Below are 9,351 nucleotides of genomic sequence, written 5' to 3'. Positions count from 1 at the left end.
TATGCTCCCGTGGGGTCTCCGTTGCCGTTTGCCAGATAGGGCTGGAATGGTTTTTCTAAGGAATTATTATTCCCTTAAAAAATATGTCTCTTGCATTGTTGTTGTTTGTTTTTGTTTCTCCTAAGCAGAATTAGTCTTTGTACCTCTCGTTGTTTTTTTTTTTAATTTCCTGCCAAGTGGATGCTTTGTTCAACATCCAGTGATAAAGGCTCTGAATTTTTCCACCGCTCCAAAGCTTTTGTAGTGAAGCATTTGTTTTGTCTTCATTTAAGATCTCTCATTGTTCGCCCCTCGCCTTACGAGCCACCTAGACAAGAGACGTCTTATGCATTATATACCGCGCTTATGTTGCGCTTGACGTGTGCAAATAAATACATTTCAAAATGACAAATATTGGCTTTTCATCATTATAATTGTGTTTAATTTAAAAACGTTTTTTCATGTAGCGTTCACTCAGCTCCGCTCATAATTAATTATGCTGTATGTCTTCTCTCTCTCTCTCTCTCTCCCCCCCTCTCCCTGCTGCAGCTCTGCATGTCACTGCTCCCTCTTTTATTTCTGAGTGGTGTTTTCCATTAGAGGGCAGTACAGAACGGGAAACAGAAATCAACATTTCAACCTTGAAAATCCATCCTGCACTTGCACAAATCTGTAACTTAAATGTTTATTATTGTGCTGCGTTATTTTCCATTACAACCTCCTTTTTAAATCCCTTTGGGATAAATTATTCATTCCTTAACAGAGCCATATGGAGAGGTCACTCCGTGGTGGCGTGTGTTTAGAGGAAGAAAAAAAAAATCACTGGCTTTAATTGAATATGTCCTGTACCTTCATTTTCTCACAATTATCTGGAGTAAAGCTGACACTAAAGCCTTTTTTTTCCCCCGCCTTCTAAATTTGTGATTCTCCTCACTGTCGAGTGCAAAGTGACCCTTAGTTGCCCATAGTTATTCCTCCTCTCTTCAGCCCAGGTAGCCTAATAATCCATCCTCCAAAAATAACCTCGGCTCTAACCTTTATAGAACCAATTCAAGTGGCCCCGCTCGCTGAATACATTTGAACTTTTTTGCTGCATTTTTTTGAATTTCTTATCCGATCAGCTTTCGTGTCGGCTGTCTTCACTGCTGCTGCTGCTGCTGCTGCTGCTGCTGGACTCACTTACTCTGCCATTGGAGCGCCATCGCCGTGTATAGATGTTGAGGCAGCAGACAGGCAGATGAAGAATGAGACTCAGTCTGTGGTTTCACAGAGGGCTAATGATGCCTGTGGTGACTACAGGCTACAGTCAGGCCCCTAACGAAGGGAGCTGTGACACAGCCACAAGGGGTCCCATTTAAGCCAGGCGCACTGTGAAGTGCACTGTAAGCACCCTCCTTTTTTTTTCTTCCCCCCTTTGCTTGTGGCTAAGTAAATTCTATGGAATGCTATGAATTTAGCAACTCCACTATGATGTCTGTAGTTGGTGCAGCTGATATTAAAAAAAAAACAAGTTCAGCATCAAAGCGCTGCCAGTAATTGGCCGCATAAATGCTTAAAGGTACCCACAGAAACACTTTTTTGCTTTCTCAATTTTACCGGAAATGTATCCGTATCAGCTGCACTTTTGTTATTATTATTATTATTATTATTATTATTATTATTATTATTATCTCTGTATTATTTTGTGGTTGTGTACTATTTTTTTTATACCACTTCCACATCATGCAGCCATGTCGGACACATAAAGGAACTGGATGAAAAGAGGATCTCATCATCCGCGCTGTTAATCTCCGCGAAAACCTTTAATTTTGGCCTAATATCTGCCTCCATTTCAAGAAGAGTGAGTGCACGTGCGTGTGTGCGTGTGTGTGTGTGATAGAGAGAGAGCATGTGGCAACGTGTGCTGTGTGTGCACATGTGTACGTCCATATGTGTGTGGGTGAAGTGGATGATATTGAGTCTGACTTCATAAATCACCCAGACACTGATAAACTCCCCATGCACCCACACACCGCTAATGGGCAACCCTTAAGGAGTGTGAGTGTCTCGTGCGGCGTTTGATTCAACATTTATTAACCCCCTCACACACGCACACACACATACACACACACATGCACGCACACGCACACTCATTTGAGCCCCAGAAAGAGCGAGGATGTGGTTGGTGGCATTCTCCGTGTTAGTGCAGGGTTCTGACCTGGCCGTGCTGTATTAATCATAGAGGATAGCAGCAGCAGCAGTAGTAGTAGTAAGATACATTTAGATTTTACAACCACAACACCAACGCCGCCCTCTTGCTTTTGCCAACATTAGTTTCCTCCTCGTAACTTATATCCTGTCTCCAACTCCCCATCTCATATCCCGGGCACCCCTCCTCATTACAGAACAATCTTCTGCCCCCACATCAAATATAAACACCCTGAGCTTCCATCTCTTGCTCTTCATACATGTCAGATCGTAATTCTACTGATATCATAACCTGCACCCCTTGGTACAAGGCGCGAGCTTAGCGGGGACCCTGCAGAAGTTAATCCTGCAGACACAACAACGGTGATTCATAAATCGCAGCAAAAAAAAAAAAAGTTTGTACGCTAAAAAAAAAAGAGAAGAAAAGTTTTTGGAGCATATCAACTCAGCTGCAGGCGGCGCACGGCTGCTGGGAAGACACGAGGAAAGGAGTATCCGGCATGCAGATAGGCAGTGTCCAAGAGTCAGTCAGACAGATAGACACAGGGATAGATAACTGGATAGACAGACATTAGAGTGGAGCTTGGCTGCACTATCAGGTTTCCTCCCCCTCTGTCTCTCTGCCGGGACAGCCTGGCCTCAGAGGCCCTGACACCGAGGCACCGCGCAGCCAGCCGCGACAGCTGCCACAGCGGCATCTAATACCAACACACTCCACGCTACGCCGCAACTACAAAGAGAAAATATCATTTCAAACGTGGCATACTTTGATGCTCTTGTAATGATCTTTGGGTTTTGAGAGCAACGTATGGTGCATTTATTTTGTTTTGTTTCTTAAGAACAAAGAGACGCCACCATCGCCACCATCACCATCACACACACACACTCCCCAACCTCCTCCCTTCGTCGCAAACAACTTTAGGACAGCGGTGATGAGACTGAGCAGGATTAAATGAGAAAGTAAAAGAAAACCCTGAGTGGTACCAGCATGCGGGTGTGTGCTTTAGCAACCTTGTACCAGTGTGTCATTGTGACCTTACGAACCCAAGTGCTGGTCTGGGGGTCCCTAATTAGGAACGGCTGATGAGCGGCCATACGTTACGTGAGAGCCGGTGCCTGTGTGTATGTGTGTATGTGTGTGTATGAAATCTGCGACTGTGCGCCGCACTTGTCAGCGTGGTAAGGAGAGTGTCTCGGGCTGGAGAAAGTGCAGGTCTAGCCTTGGTCATGTTGACGGAGGGGGCGGCACTTCAGAGGCTCCAGGACCCCGTGGCACCAGTCGCCCCAGTCCCCCAGACAGACTGGGAGCATCTGGGCTCTGTCAGCGCCTCTGGCCCCCGCAGACTCCGATCTATATGACGGGGAGAGAGGAGTGGATTGGATCAGGGAGAGGGGAAAATATGAGCCAGATTCGTCAGCCTCGTGCGAAGTGCACGCTCGGCCAGTTTTCTTGTTTACGCGTATGTACGCGTGCGTTAAGGCCTGATAACAGGTCATGGTGATTAATTTTGTATCATGAGTGATGGGTGGGGGGGGGGTATTGATTAGCGACTAACGCTGGAAGTAGCCTGTCTATAAAGTCTCCAATTAGGCATTAATTAAAAGTGTTGCGGCTGAAAAATATGCAGCGCCCCGCTCAGCCCGAGCAAAAACATCCAGATCAGAATGACAGATATCATTCCAGGGTTTTCCTTATGAAAGCGACGAGTGATTTGATCAAGCTCTGCCACATGGAAACTGATACACACACTTGCCAAGACTAATTAATCCATACACTAAATTAGGAATATAAATTGTGGTCCCAATTTAACAAGGTCAGTCTTAACTTCTCCCTTTACACTTTATTTAACTGTGTAGGAGAGTGATGGAGAGAGGGGGAAAAAAAAAAAAAAGAAAAGAAAAAGGCAGCCCTATCAATGTGCTTCGCTTATTATGATTGACGATTGATGATTAAGTCCTCCAGCTGACACACACCACCAAAGCCGGTGAGTTGGAATTGGATGTGACACATACACAGTTCTGCGTGTTAGGTAATTCGTTGACGAGGGGCCAAATTCATTTATGGAACAGCGGTATTGGCAGGCATGGACACTCTCTGCAAAAACAACGATAATCACAGAGGTTTGGCGCCGCGTGACAAGGACTCTTCAGGGAAAGGCCCTTACACGCTGCTTTGTTGGCCGTCCCTCCCTAAGATGGAGGGAAACATCCGCCACTGTTCTTAAGATGAGCGTCGCTCCGAGGAGGCGGTTCAGAGAAGGTGTTGATGACGCTCAAAGGGCTTGATTAGCATTCATTGGGTGCCATTTTAACATCTACAATAAAGTAAATATAAATATGGAAGGTATAGATTTTTAAAGAATGTAAATTATGAGTTTTTTTTCCAAGGGGGAAGCGATGAGTGAATAGTTTCTCATTTTTTTTGGGTGGAATGGATGAAGTAAAAGCCCTGATAAATACCTCGTAATGAAACATGAGGGGGGGGGGACCCTGTCTCAAGCCATTTAATCTCTTTTCACATTCTCCATTTTTTCTGCTAATGAGCCTTATTGACAATCAAACAGAAGCTGTCATCCCCCAGGATGCAACACTCCCAGCCCCTGCGTGTTTGTCATAGTGTCCTGGCAATCAGAGCTGCCTGCAAGACCAGGCTGGCAGTTAGTGGTTCTCACAGCAGCGCTGCCTGAAAATGGCACACTTCCTGTAGAGTTGCAGCTGCCACCTCTGCTACTTCCATTACTTTCTATAGCATGCAGATGTTGTATCAACATTCCCTGCCAAGGGGACTGCAATAACTGTGAGATTCATGCCATGTTTCAGAGGCACGTCAATTTCTCAAGTGGCACAATTAAAGAGGGAAATACAGTACCAGGTTTTTCACAGGCGCTGAAATCGGAAAAGGGCTTTTTCACTGTTTTTTTTTTTGAAGGGGTATTTCATAAGGTTTCAGAAATCCACCCGATTTTTACTGCCCTTTTCCTGAGTCGAGCTGTTCTGTGAGTCTTTGTGCGGCAGACCTGTCGTGACCCACAGCGGATATGGAAATGGGGCTAAGGTTTTATGGGCCAAACGGATTGGACACAGTCAAGCTCAGGGGGCATGAATATTGGATGTTATTTCTGCTCCCTTTTTATGTAATCCATTGCCAATACATTATTAATAGATGATATCATATCCAGAACTACTGGACAAAGCACTACAGAGCGGTGCTATGAAAGGAGCTCTATGTGGCGGAGACTGTTGCTGAAAATACAGTTCAAGTGATATTATTTTATCGCTGTAGCCTAACACTTTCTGACCAGGCAATCTTCACCCTGCAATTTCTCTTTTTTTTTGCGGCGAGTGAAGTTCACAAGGGGGAGGGGAAAAAAAAAGTGGTGAATACTGTGTTTCTCCCAGGTCTAAATCTCGTATTTGTGGGTTTGAAATACACTGAAACATTGATGAAGTATCAAATGACACCCAAATACAAGTTTAATGGATTTTAAAGCACCGAGATACTTTGCTCATCCTTCTCAACTGCAGCGAGTGAAGTGGAAATCTCTCCAATGTTCTTGAGGTTTCCTTTGCAAGGCAGACTCCCAGTGTACGGTAGCAGGGGAGCAGCGTCTTATCTGATGCGCCAATTCACTGACAGGAGACTAATCTGGGACTATTAAAAAAAAAAAAATGAAAAAAAAAAAGGTCAGATGCCCTGCTTTGATTCAAATGTGAAAATTGCTCAAAAAAAAGGGTCAGATTCCCTATATTGATTCATTGTGATCTCAGAGTTTATGATCTCGGGTTGCCAGTGAACTTTTTATGAGTCACAGCAGCAGTATCCTACTCGTGTGTATAAACTTCATGAGAGTTGCGGCCGCTTTTTCTTCTCCTCTGCGCAAAACGCGTCGCTCAGCGGTTACACAAATCCTGCCCGTTGGAGAGCAAAGCCTGTAAAAAAAAGAAGCCGTCCACCGAGCACGCCGGATAAACCGTCGTCCACCTTTTTGTGTCCTGCCTTAATACTGTACACACACGAAGGTGCTCTCACGTAAGCGTCAATTAAAAGTGAATGTATAAGGCCCTCAGTAAGGGTTATTACATAGGGAGTGGATGCGTAAGGTAATATTCTCCTTTTAAGGTCAGTTTGAATTGTTTTTCCTCATGGGAAGCAGCAGATTGATAAAGAGCAAACAAAACCTCTTTTCTGAATGCTTGTCCTCCATGGCCTCAATGAAGGTTTCATTCCTTTATATCATCCAGCCCAATTCCCAGCATGCACGGCCATTGTGGCGCTTTCAACTGGAGCTCTCCATTGACTGGCTCATTGTCCGGCTGCTCTTTTGTGCGCGCTATCACCGGAGCACAATCTTTCACCTGAACAGCACAGGAGCGTAGCCCCGGACATGGTCGCGTAAGGCTACCGCTTCACCTACGTAGATCTCAACTGACACCGCTAACTTAGCAGCTAATGGGGGGTGAACACAGATATTGTGTTTACAGTGACTTGATCGTGTCGATAACGTAGATATTAAGCCCCTTTGACACCAAATTAGTGTTTATATCCAAGCGGTTAGCGCTATTCCCCTTGTTGGTAGTTCTTCTGGCTTGTGGTATTATTTGTTTGCACCCATGTGTGACATGTGTCATCACAGACGTGCCCGCAAACACAGAGCAGCTCTGTGATGATGTTACACTTGTTATTATGTGTTGTACAAATCAGGGTTTTTAGGACGTTAATAAAATAAATATTATGTACCGAGAGATAAGCCAATGCGCTAAAGGTGGCAAACAACTTTGCTAATGGCTGAAAGATGAATGCATGTCGTAGCATTGTACCGGACATGACGTCGGAATTTGAAGCACAAGAAGAAGACGATGGCCTCGTGTTCCCGATTGTAGCCGACGCTAATAAACATGCGTCTGAACTCGCTAAATAAGGCAATCGTCACCATTCCCGTTGTCAGTTATAGTCACTATTTTGTGTCTGTTTTATTTTGATCTTTCAATTGATTCAAATAATAACCCCAAGTTGTACCAAAGTAAGGGTTCCTTAAAAGTGTTTCTGGCTAATGGCGACGCTAACAGCTGGATCAGAGCGCTTTACGATGCACCGTACGGCATACGGCGCGGGAATTTGCGTCGCTGCCAACAAAACGAAGCAGTCGAAGAGAATATTAGCACGTTCGTCTGGGTCTTTTGACCCCGGGAGTAAATTAAAGCGATTAAACTTATTCCCATTGGTCAAAAACCGCCCGTTTAAACCCGCGATGAAACACTTCTTTCCTTTTTGACCAGTGGGAACGTGGTAATAGTCATCGTCGGGCAGACTGCGTCAGACAGAGACGTTCGATATTATTGCCCAGGCTTATATTTTTTTAGAAGAGATTTTTTCTTTTCTTTTCTTTTTTTTTTTTAAATATAACAATGCACAAGCAGATGTTTGAAGCGTGGCCCTCGGCAACACAAGGCTAGTTAAGATCGATATTGCTTTCAATATTTCTTTCCTTTGACAGATAACCAGTACTGAGGAAAGTCTTGATAAGAGTGGCAACATATGGATGTGGCGAGCCTCGCTCTCTTTTGATTGCGCGACCCCTTGACCTTAGCCTGTGTTTGAGAGCGAGGCAGCCACATGGTACGGTGGGGGTCTGTCAGGCTCTGGTTATGGGGCATTATTGACCCAGGATTTATAAATATTTAATGCACACATTAAGATCATGGTGGAGGGTGGCCATTAGAGTTCTCCAATAAAGAGGCTCTCACAATGATTGAGTGGTGTGGCAGAGCTCAGGGCTTGGTCGTTGGGTACAGAGAAACTTGCTGAGACAAAATACTGTATCTGCCAGACGTCTGTGCTCTTAAAACTGGCAACAACTGAGCAAACTTGTCATTTTTTTTTTATTATTGTGCTCTCACCCTCAGAGTTTTTTCTTTTTTCTTCTTCCCTCAGTTTCTGTTTTTGCTCTGTTGGCTGTTGTTTCCGTGATGAGAGACAGTTTCCTTGGTTTCAGTTGTAGGGCAGTTAAGACGAAAATAAACCACAGTTTGTCATTGAATAATAGAGCAGTGAGGGGAGGCAATAGAGCCAAACCTGCGTTTGTGTATCTAAAACAGATAATACAATGTCAGGAAGCAGATGTGTGGCTATTGTTATCAGACACGTCGGATTATCGGGGGAATGATTTGAAGGCGCGAGGCGGTCGCGGCCGAAATTTAAATCGCTCTTTTGAGTGTCTCCGTCCTCGGCGCTATCAGCGACTCGCCGACTATCTCCCGCTGCCATGAGAGATCCGTGCATGCCGGCTGACATAATAAGCTGTGATATGCTGATTGCCACTCAGGCTGCGGACGTTTAATTGTGCATTAAAGGCAGAGGTGGCTTTGGACAATGTTGCCTTGATGAGAAATTGACATTTTGTGACCTAGTCGGGATGCCAGATAAGATGCTCAGTTGTTTTTGAGGGGGAACCACTATTCTTCCCTCAAACACTCCTCTCCTCCTGTTTGACCCACTTGATGAGTATAGATTTCACGGTGCGTCCCTTTGAGTGCTCAAACTATAAGAGGTTCAAAACGATACCAGCCCTTATAGACAAAGGATAACCTTGCTCTTTCAATGTATCGATTCTTTATTAACTAGGTGGCTTAATGCAATAAAATGAGGGATTTGAATGAGCCCCGTTTAGGGTGCTTTGAATAAGAAGCTTGTGATGTTGTTTATGAATGACTACAATGAACCGTTTGAAGCACCAGCAGATACATGTAGAGACCAGTGGGAAGATGCAACAGTGTCGTGGTGCTTTGTTGGAAAAAATGTCGTAGAGTAAAAGAGCAGTTTTCATCTTTTATGGATGTTACACAGGTTTTTTTCAAACAGTTATCTCTATGGCAAAGTCATGGCAAGCACTACAACTTATAGACGAGTCACAGGTTAGGTTTTGTCCTCCGAAGTGTGTCTACTGTCTTTCTCTTTAAGTCCTGATTGTCAGTTGGTCTGCCAGCCAAACTGCACTGGTAACTGAAGAAGTCCACAGTTGAGGAGCTGGTGAGGTTTTTTTTACTGAAAATTTTAATAAAACATCACTTATTTCATTTCTGTTTCCATTCCAAATGTTGACATTTTTGAATTTTTCTTCCCTGTAAACACATGTAAGCTATGTGGCAGAGTCATAAGTGGTGAGTAAAAATGACTTCTATACATTC

Source organism: Solea senegalensis, linkage group LG15, assembly GCF_019176455.1.
Source record: "Solea senegalensis isolate Sse05_10M linkage group LG15, IFAPA_SoseM_1, whole genome shotgun sequence".
Lineage (NCBI taxonomy): Eukaryota > Metazoa > Chordata > Actinopteri > Pleuronectiformes > Soleidae > Solea > Solea senegalensis.
The sequence above is the reverse complement of the archived record's forward strand: the minus strand, read 5'-3'. Positions refer to the sequence as shown.